Genomic DNA, 11,560 nt, shown 5'->3' on the forward strand with positions numbered 1-11,560 from the left:
AGTTTGTGAGGGTTCTCATTGTTCTGTAACTTGGCCAGCTGGGATTCTGTCAAAATTTTAAACTTTTGCCAACTACTATTGAATTTGACCATATTTTTATACAAGGGGTAATTTTGTTAACTTCCATGAAAAATATTAACACATTGAAATTTTTATTAGAACTCCAGTTAGTCTAGAGATCATTTTATGGAAAATTTATATTTTATGATATTTAGTTGGGGCTTCTCTGATACCTCAATTGGTAAAGAATCTGCCTGAAATGCAGGAGACCCTGGTTCAATTCCTGGGTTGGGAAAGATCTGCTGGAGAAGGGATAGGCTACCCTTTCCAGTATTCTTGGGCTTCCCTTGTGGCTCAGCTGGTAAAGAAATCCTCCTGCAATGCGGGAGACCTGAGTTTGATCCCTGGGTTGGGAAGATCCCCTGGAGAAGAGAAAGACTACCCACTCCAGTATTCTGGCCTGGAGAATTCCTTGGACTGTATAGTCCATTAGTCAATATGTCCAAGGAAATAATCTCTTTTTGGGGATCTTCTTTATTGTTATTGCTATGAAGTTTTATGCTTTCCTCCATAAAGATCTTATATACTTAGGCCCATCAACTTTGATAAACCCTCATATTCATTTTGGACTTTCCAAGTGACTCAGTGGTAAAGAACCCACCTGACAATGCAAGGATTTGATCCGTGGTTTGGGAAGATTCCTTTGGAGATGAAAATGGCAACCCACTCTAGTATTCTTGCCTGCGAAATCCCATGGACACTGGAGTCTAGCCAGCTATAGTCCATGGGGTTCCAGCAGTCGGCCATGACTTAGTGACTAAACAACAACATATTCATTTTGGATTCCTTTTGAATTTTCTTAGTGGCAAAAAAATCTGTTAATGGCTACTTGTATGATTCTTGTGTAGATTTCCCATGTATTAAACTGTATTTTCCTTTTTTTATGGCAATGTATTACTTCTACAGTACACTATTTAGTATAAATGGTGAAATTTGGCATTTTTTATCTTGGTTTACATTTTCTTTTTCTTTTCATAGAAAATGTTTTCTTGGCCTTTTGGATAGAAACGGGAATTTATTTGCCAGGAAGGAAAAATATGGAACGCTTCACGTATTTGCATGTCATCCTTGCACAGGGGCCATGCTAATCTTCTCTGTATCGTTCCAATTTTAGTATATGTGCTGCCGAAGCGAGCACCTTGGTCTACATTTTCAAATTAAGTTCTTATTTTTTTCTACTAAGAATTTATTAATTACTTTTTATCAGGTCTTATATCATTTGTTTTATAAATAGGAATATTATGCTACGATATGCCAGTCACTTAACTTTTAATTATTTCAGTAGATTTCTGGGATAAGTATTTTCCATACTTATGTAAGAAATAATAAAAAAAAATGCATGTGGAAAAGACCTACTTAAGGGCTTCATTTACATTCTTTTAAATCAAAATTTTATTCAATAACATATGTGTTATTGGAATGGTATATATTTTTTCAGTCTTATGGGATGTGTTTTCTATATTTAGCCCATGAGTCTACTGAAATAATTAAAACAGTTAGTATATATTAAAAAAATTTTTTTCCTGGCTTTATGTAGGCCATGGTTTTGCAAAGAGATGGACATGACAGTGACTGAACAACAACAAATGGGATAAGTACTAGTTTGCTTAAAGCTGTTTGTTATAATATATATGGTATTTTATTTAAAGCTGTATATTACTCTTATACAAACTGTATCCTTTTTCTCCTTAATCTATTAATAAATCAAATTATGTTTACAGATTTTTTTAAAGTGAAGGCATCCAGACCAGGACTCTATGGAGCCTTCCTGGAACAGACCTTCCCCAATATCCTCTGCTTTAGCTCCTCTATGAAGTACCTGTTGAATCAGTTCAGTTCAGTCGCTTAGTCGTGGTCCAACTCTTTGCAACTCCACAGACTGCAGCATGCCAGGTTTCCCTGTCCATCACCAAATCCCGAAGTTTACTCAAACTCATGTCCATTGAGTCAGTGATGCCATCCAACCATCTCATCCTCTGTCATCCCCTTCTCCTGCCTTCAATCTTTCCCAGCATCAGGGTCTTTTCAAATGAGTCAGTTCTTCACATCAGGTGGCCAAAGTATTGGAGTTTCAGCTTCAGCATCAGTCCTTCCAATTAATATTCAAGACTGATTTCCTTTAGGGTGGACTGGTTGGGTTTCCTTGCAGTCCAAGGGACTCTCAAGAGTCTTTCCCAGCACCAAATTCTAAAGCATCAATTCTTCAGCACTCAGCTTTCTTTATAGTCCAACTCTCACATCCACGCATGACTACTGGAAAAACCATAGCCTGACTAGACGGACCTTTGTTGGCAAAGTAATGTCTCTGCTTTTTAATATGCTGTCTAGGTTGGTCATAACTTTTCTTCCAAGGAGTAAGCATCTTTTAATTTCATGGCTGCAGTTACCATCTGCAGTGATTTTGGAGCCCCCCAAAATAAAGTCTGTCACTGTTTTCATTGTTTCCCCATCTATTTCCCATGAAGTGATGGGATCAGATGCCATGATCTTAGTTTTCTGAATGTTGAGTTTTAAGCCAACTTTTTCACTCTCCATATATAGATAACAGTATTTGATACAGATTTCCTAAATTGTTTCACAGTTGTGCAAACCCCCTACCAAATGGAAGATGTTCACTACTTGATGATCATGAGCACACAGTCCCTGGCCTCCTGGAGCCTAAGGAGTGATAAAGTTAACCCCTGTGACCCACCTGTTCCCTCACCATCAGCCAATCAGAGAACTCTGCATGAACTGATCAAGTACCCTGCAACCCCGCTCCCTCACCTGGCTTTTAAAAATGCTTTGCTGAAACCCTTCAGGGAGCTCAGGGCTTTTTAAGGCAGGAGCTACCTGACTACTTGCATGAACCTTCAGTAAACCTTTCTTTGCTCCAAACTGTGCATCAAGCACATGAACTTGTGCTAAAAATCCTTGCAAATTAGATAAACTCCAACTGATCTTGATATATTATCTATTATATATATATACAGACATAGAATACATAGATATACTGTTTCTTAATAATTCCAGCATCACAATTTTCCCTTCTATATTGGTATAGACCATTGATTCTTCACTTGAACCACAGGTAGATTATTATTATTATTTTTTTTTACAAAGGCTATCATATGAAAAATATATACTTTTAAAGAGTAGACATAGCAAAGTCAGATGTTATTGCTTTAAGATGAACAAAGGAACTGAGACTAAACAAGGGAGGAATGTATTTTAGACTGCAAATTGTTCCCTCTGGAACACATGCCCAGTGAGTGGAATAATGACAAGTTATTTTTACATTTATGCTGTAACCATCTCTCTCACTCTAATTTTTTATTTGCCCAGAAAACAGATTTGATTTTGAGTAGGTCAAAAGCATGTATGTGACTACACTGTGCCTAGTTTATTGTGTCATTGTGAGGATCAAATAAGATGGGCAATGTGATTGCCTTAGAAGTGTCAGTACTAAGTGCTTAGGGAGTGCTGGTTTTTCTTATTGGCATCAATATATTTTAAATTGCTCATTGAACCAGAATATTGAATATAAATTTACCAATTCAAACAATTTTCTTACCTTGCTATACTTTAGTATTTCATTTATGAACTTGCATTATTTAAGACCTTCATCTTAGATATCAATGCTCTGATATTCATTTTATAAATAAAAAAGAAATTTCCATTTTATATTTGGAAGTGATGAGGGAAGAGTCAGTTATCCTTGTTTCTGCATTTGAATACACATTATTTAATCCTAGTGTTATCACTGACAAAAAATAACTACCATGGTGGATCTACCTGTTCAAAACCTAGGTATAGCATTGTGATTAAGGGCTCCTTGGTGACCTGTGTTTAAATCCTGGCTATAATACTTGCTATCTTGTTAACATTATGCAACTTGTTTAGTCACTCTGTTCTTTCATTCCTCATGAGCAAAGTGAAATAATGGAATCTACTTCATAGGATTATTATGAGAATTATATGATTTTCTGTGTAGCAAGTACAGAGCCTGCTAGCTATATTCGTTTTAATACCATGCTAATCCCATCTATCTTCTCATTTAATTTTCATTGCAACCCTATGAGGCAGGCAGTAATATCTCATTTTTTAGATAGGAGAAATTAGATTTCAGAGTACATACATACCTTTTACAGGGTCACAAAAATTGGGAAATTTGGGGTATAGGATTTTAATTTAGGGCTGCTTGGATCATAATCAACTACACTAAATATTACTTTAATGCATCTTCTACCAAAATATGATGCTCCATTAAACAAAGTAATAAGTTAGTGTGAATCTTTAATGTGAAAATGGGAAATTGTTTTATAGATGGGAAAGCTAGCATTTCTAAGTCTCCACTTAAATCAGAGAAGAGAAAAACACATTTCTGTTGTAATGTGAGATTAACTAAAATATAAATGTATTTGTTTATATTTGGAAGTATTTGTTTACTTTGGAATGGGCAATCAAGAAAAATATGGATTCTTTCTAGAAGCCTTGGTAGGGGATTTGATTTTATTTGGATTTGCTAAATACTGATATGACTGGGTAAAAGCATAGAGTCTTCCTCTCGAAAGATTTGGGTTAAGATCATGTTGTTGTCACTTTTAAAGCTCTTTGTCTTTGGGCTATTCATGTAACCTCAGAACCTCAGTTTCTTACTGAGTAATTGTACATGATGATATGCTATTTCACTTTGGTAAATGAAAGAATTAAATCCTTCAACAGTGTGCCTGGCATAGAATGAGAATCCTTGAGAAAATATCAGCTTATTATCACAAAGGGGGAGGGAAAGAAAGAGAGAGATTTTCTCAATCTCTTCTAATTCCATATTGATGTAATGCAGTTTTGAGAAAATTCAGTGTGTTTGTCTTCAGTGGGCTGGTTAGATAAAAATATACTGTAAACATCAAGAAGTTAAGATTATGGACAATTTTAAGATTTTAATCTAAATTCTTGTTAATCTAAATTTTCTTTGTCTAAAAAAATCACAAATACATAACTCACACAAAAGCAAATGCACACATACACACACACCACAAAAACCAACAAAAAAATCCCCTGAGTCTTTGAAAAGAAATCAAATCTGTTAGCTGTTATTATCACTAATGTGGTATGAATCGTTATACACTTAACCTAAAATGTGTCATAATAGTTGTTAAGACCACAGTCTTAAGAGTCAGAAGGTTGGAGTGAGTTTTTTGTCTTACTGTATATTCTTGGTCAGTTACTTACCTTCTTGAGACTTACCTTCTTCTTCTTTTTGCCTTTTCAGTAAAATCAGGATAATAATAGAATATACTCTAAAGTGTTATTTGGGGGGCTTAATCCTGACACTTAGTAAGTACTTAATAAACATATTAGCTATAGTTATTATAAAATAGGGATAATAGATGACCCAATTTATCTTACAGAGTTATCCTAAGATTTAAATAAATATATGTTTAAGCTACTTTGATAAATGAGGACTAAGTGAAAAGATACATTATTTTAATCTTTTTTGGCACTCAGTAACTATTCTCAGGTTGGAAGACTTTCTTATTTTCTCTTTATCTGATAATTTCATTCTTAGTATAACTTAAGCATATGGGCTTCCCTGATGGCTCAGATAGTAAAGAATCTGCCTATAATGCAGGAGACCTGGGCTTGATCCCTGGATCGGGAAAATCCCTGGATTGGGAAGATCCGTTGGAGAAGGGAATGGGTACCCACTCTAATATTCTTGCCTGGAGAATTCCATGGACAGAGGAGCCTGGCAGGCTACAGTCCATGGGCTCACAAAGAGTTGGACATGACTGAGTGATGACTAATGTGGACATGCAAGCATATGGCTATGTGGCTTCTGCTTAATTGCTTCCAATGTCTAGAACCTTTCTGCATTTCACAGCAACCCATTCCATTATAGAATACATTAGAAAATATTTCCTCTCGTTGAATTATTGTGTGGCTATTTATCAAACCAGTCAGTCCTAAAGGAAATCTATCCTGATTGTTCATTGGAAGGACTAATGCTGAGGCTGAAGCTCCAATACTTTGGCCACCTGATGTGGAAAGCCAACTCTTTGGAAAAGACCCTGATACTGGGAAAGATTGAAGGCATGAGGAAAAAGGGATGACAGAGGATGAGATGGTTGCATGGCATCACCAACTCAATGGACATGAGTTTGAGCAAGCTCCAGAAGTTGGTGAAGGACAGGCAAGCCTGGCATGCTGCAGTTCATGGAATCACAAAGAGTTAGACATGACTGAGTGATTGAACAACAACAATGGCTATTTATAACTTGCACTAATTATACTTAGTTCTCTCCTTTGCAGACACACAAAAAATAGCAGTCAATTTATGTTCTGGTTAGTATTGACACGTAGCAAATGACATCACAACTTAGCAGTGTAAAACAGACATCTTTTGCAATTTTATATGATTTTATGAGTCAGGAATTTGAGGGATCTTCATTGGATATTCTGTATTTCGTTCCCTGTGGCCATCTTTTGAGGTCAGAATCATCCAGACGTTAGGAGGGCTAGTTTGGGGGCCCCCAGGATGGCATCATTTTCATGCCAGGTACTTAGTAAGGATGAACTGGACTGTCAACCTTTACATATATGAGTGGTCTCTCTCACTTGATGTTCTCAGGGTCTAGCTGGACTTTGGCATGGTAACTGGTTTCAATCATAGTAACCAGTATGCTTCTAGCTAAGTGGACCTCTGCCCTTAAAGCAGAAAAAGGCTCTGCCTCTGGCAAGATTTATAAAACACTCAACTTAGAAGGAGGTCTAAGTCACCACCTGAGGGTCTAGAAGTCTATGCACATCATCTGGTCCTCGCTGGACTGGATCATTTCTTGTCACTGGAGACTGGACAAAAGCAACCATAATTCTTGTCTATATATTTGATAAAAAAAATCTTCAAAGCGAAATTGTAATGGCATTGTTCAGTATATAAATAGCAGATGAAAATTTGGTCAGAATCTGCAGAATCTTAAGATTGCTGTGTAATAACCAAATGATAACAATAAGTACAGCTGCAGACCCATTGTTTTCTAATTATAGTTATCAAATGATGCTTGGCTATAATTTTGATTATGAAATCCAGAAAGTAAGAATCATAGTAACCAAAGTTAGAAGCTTAAAATGTAAATCTTTTTTATTGTCACATGATAGAAGTGATGTTGACAGTTGTGACACCAGCTCCTTATTTCCCTCTGGGTTCCTATTAAGGAAGTCTAATGGCCTACAGTAGATCGGTCCTACATTGTTGGTTTGGGGCTAGAATCCAAAAATAAATTAACTTGGATTAAACAACAAAATATTTTAGTATAGCTTATGTAGACTAAGTATAAGCCTTATAAATATCATAATTCATGTTCTATTCATTCTTACAAAGTTGACAGGAGACTGTATATGAAAGAAATTTTATAATAAAAATAAACAGAAAATATGCCCATATAAAGAAGTGAAAGTAAAATAAAATTAAAAAGAAAGAAAAGAGAGTAAGTAATGAAAGAAGAGAGAGAAAAAAACTAAGTGAGAAAAAATATGATTGTCAACAAAACTCTTTATAAAAAGAGTTTAAACTGATTTTATGATTAAAATGATTTACCTAAAGGAAGTCAAACCTGAAAGTTCACTGGAAGGACTGATGCTGAAGCTGAAACTCCAATACTTTGTCCACCTGATTTGAAGAGCTGATTCACTGGAAAAGACCCTGATGCTGGGAAAGATTGAAGACAGGAGGACAAGGGGATGACAGAGGATGAGATGATTTGGTGTTATCACTGACTCAATGGACATGAATTTGAGAAAACTCTGGGAGACGGTGAAGAACAAGGAAGCAAAATGTCAAATACCATATGATATCACTTATACATGGAGAAGGGAAAGCCTTCCCACTCCAGTATTCTGGCCTGGAGAATTCCATGGACTGTATAGTCCATGGGGTTTCTTGTACATGGAATCTAAAATATGGTACAAATGGCACAAAGGAACATACCTGTGAAACAGAATCATGGATACAGAGAACAGACTTGTGGTTGACAGTGAAGGTGGGAGGGTGAAGGAGGCAAGGATTAGGAGTTTGGAACTAGTATATGCGAACTGGTGTATATATATGTGTGCGTGTGTGTGTGTGTATAGGATGAATAAAAAACGTGGTCCTATTATTATATAGCATGGGGAACTATATTCATTATCCTGTGAAAAACCATAATGAAAATATATGAAAAAGATTATATATATGTATAATTGAGTCACTTTGCTGTACAGCAGAAATTAACACAAAATTGTAAGCCAACTATACTTCAATATTGATTATCATACTAAGTGAAATAAGTCATAATTTTGTTTCTGACTTACTTCACTTAGTATGATAATCTCTAGTTCTATCCATGTTGGTGTAAATGGCATTGTTTTATTCTTTTTTATGGCTGAGTAATAGCTCATTGTATTAATATGTGTTTGTATATATATTTTGTTGTTGTTGTTTAGTCACTAAGTAGTGTCCAACTCTTTTGTGACCCCATGGACTGTAGCCCATCAGGCTCCTCTGTCCATGAGATTTCCCAGAAAAGAGTACTGGAGTGGGGTTACCATTTTCTTCTCCAGGAGATCTTCCCAACCAAGGGATTGAACCCCCTCCTTCTGCGCTGTGAACACAGAGGTGCATGTATCTTTTTGCATTATAGTTTTGTTTGAGTATATGTCCATATATATTCAAGGTAGATGTATATGTGCTTCAGAGTAGAAGTATATGTTCAGTAGCATTGCTGGATCATGTGGGAACTCTATTTTTAGCTTTTTGAGGAACCTCCATATTGTTCTCCATAGTGGACACAGCATTTTACATTCCTACCTACAGTGTAAGAGGGTTCCCTTTCCTCCACACCCTCATCAACTTTTATTGTTTGTAGACTTTTTAATTATGGCCTCTCTGACTGATGTGAGGTGGTGCCCCATGGCAGTTTTCATTTGCATTTCTCTATTAATTAGTGATGATGAGCATCTTGACATGCCTGTTTCCTTAGCTCAGGCTCCCAAACAAGAGAAATAAAAGTAAAGGTAAACAAATAGGACCTAGGCAAACTTATGAGCAAAATAAACCAGAAACAAAATGAAAAGACAATTTGCAGAATGGAAGAAAATATTTACAAATGACACAACCAACAAAGGTTCAACTTCCAAAATACACAAACAGCTTATACAACTCGGTAACAACAACCAAAAAGCAACCCAGTTGGAAAATGGGCAGAAGACCTAAGTAGACATTTCTCCAAGTTCTTTTTTGGACTCTATGAGAAGACTTTGTTCCAGTCAGAATACTAGTTATCCAGTCACAAGGAAATGGTTTATATGGTTTATGCTTTCCTTCTTTATGTTTCTCTGTCTACATTATACATACCCAAATCCAAATCTTAAGGTTCTGTCCCCATGCCATCTCTTTAACAAACTCTAACTGGTACTCCTGCTTCAGTGTGATGACCTGCTCTCATCTATGACACCTACTTTTAAGAGGCTGCCTTATTTATTTGAACCTTTTGGTAAGGGCAGTTGCTTCTCAGCTCTAACCCACAGTCACCATATTACAGCCCCTGTTAATGGATCATCGGAGTTTTTTTTTTTTTTTTAAGAGAAGCTGAATGGGAGACTATTATGTGACTCTCTTCATTAGTAAATATGTGTGTGTGATAGTCGGTTAGTTGTGTCCAACTCTTTGCAACCCTGTGGACTATAGCTTGCCAGACGCCTCTGTGCATGTAATTCTCCAGGCAAGAATGCTGGAGTCATGAGTAAATAGTGGTTTAATTTTTTTAAAAATCACCATTGTACTGGCTGAAATAAATCTGTAGCCTGTGTAGGGTTTGTCGGGCTTCTATTGATACTTTGACACTTTTAGAGCATCATTTGGAAGAAGAAAAAAATAAATAAGAAGGTCTCCCTCTTCCTTTTCAAGGCAGCATGGTGAATATCTCTCTGCCTCTTTCTCACACTTCTACCCCACTGCTTCTACCTTCCTATCTATGGGTTGAAAGCTAGGTCTCAAAATTTACCCACCCTTAGAAATAAAGTGTGGAAAATTCTGAAAGAGATGGGCATACCAGACCACCTAACCTGCCTGTTGAGAAATCTGTATGCAGGTCAGGAAGCAACAGTTAGAACTGGACATGGAACAGACTGGGTCCAAATAGGAAAAGGAGTACATCAAGGCTGCATATTGTCACTCTGCTTATTTAACTTCTATGCAGAGTACATCATGAGAAACACTGGGCTAGAAGAAGCACAAGCTGGAATCAAGAATGCTGGGAGAAATATCAGTAACCTCAGGTATGCAGATGACACCACCCTTACGGCAGAAAGTGAAGAGGAACTAAAATGCCTCTTGATGAAAGTGAAAGTGGAGAGTGAAAAAGTTGGCTTAAAGCTCAACATTCAGAAAAAGAAGATCAGGGCATCTGGTCCCATCACTTCATGTGAAATAGATGGGGAAACAGTGGAAACAGTGTCAGATTTTATTTTGGGGGGGCTCCAAAATCACTGCAGATGGTGACTGCAGCCATGAAATTAAAAGACGCTTACTCCTTGGAAGGAAAGTTATGACCAACGTAGATAGCATATTGAAAAGCAGAGACATTACTTTGCCAACAAAGGTCCATCTAGTCAAGGCTATGGTTTTGCCAGTGGTCATATGTGGATGTCAGAGTTGGACTTGAAGAAAGCTGAGTGCCAAAGAAGTGATGCTTTTGAACTATGGTGTTGGAGAAGACTCTTGACAGTCCCTTGGACTGCAAGGAGATCCAACCAGTCCATTCTGAAGGAGATTAGCCCTGGGATTTCTTTGGAAGGAATGATGCTAAAACCGAAACTCCAGTACTTTGGCCACCTCATGCGAAGAGTTGACTCATTGGAAAAGACTCTGATGCTGGGAGGGATTGGGGGCAGGAGGAGCAGGGGATGACAGAGGATGAGATGGCTGGATGGCATTATCAACTCGATGGACGTGAGTTTGAGTGAATTCTGGGAGTTGGTGAAGGACAGGGAGGTTTGGCGTGGTGCAATTCATGGGATCGCAAAGAGTTGGACATGACTGAGTGACTGAACTGAACTGAACTGAACTGAGGAGTTCCCTGGTGGTCCAGTGGTTAAAACTCAGCATTTTCAGCACCATGTCCCCAAGTTCAATTCCTGATTGGAGAACAAGGTTCCCACAAGCAGTGTTGCACAGCCCAAAAGGAAATGTATCCACTTTCCTAGCCATATGTATATTACTGGGGATTCATAATAGAAGTAAGTCTCATTGGGAATCTGTGCAAGTCAACTTGTATATGGAATATAAACATCTGTCTAGTTGGAGTGAGAACACACTCACTTCCCTTTGCCCCTTATTAACTTTCTGCAGTTGAGTTGATTATGTTGGAACCTGAGGTTAATGTGAATATTGTACATGATGATCTCATTTGCACAGAACATAATATAATATACCCACATAGAGGCTATCATATTGTGATTTCCGACCAGTGCATGAACATTTAAT

The 11,560-nt window shown here is 37.2% G+C and overlaps 1 non-coding gene across 1 annotated transcript; it reads right to left on the bottom strand.

Annotated features, from left to right (window-relative positions):
- Positions 1–1,091: 1,091 nt before the first annotated feature.
- Positions 1,092–1,198, bottom strand: LOC128061050 (U6 spliceosomal RNA). The gene has a single exon (XR_008200670.1). It is a non-coding gene; the product is annotated as a U6 spliceosomal RNA (small nuclear RNA).
- Positions 1,199–11,560: the final 10,362 nt, after the last annotated feature.

Source organism: Budorcas taxicolor, chromosome 15 (genome assembly GCF_023091745.1).
Source record: "Budorcas taxicolor isolate Tak-1 chromosome 15, Takin1.1, whole genome shotgun sequence".
Classification (NCBI taxonomy): domain Eukaryota; kingdom Metazoa; phylum Chordata; class Mammalia; order Artiodactyla; family Bovidae; genus Budorcas; species Budorcas taxicolor.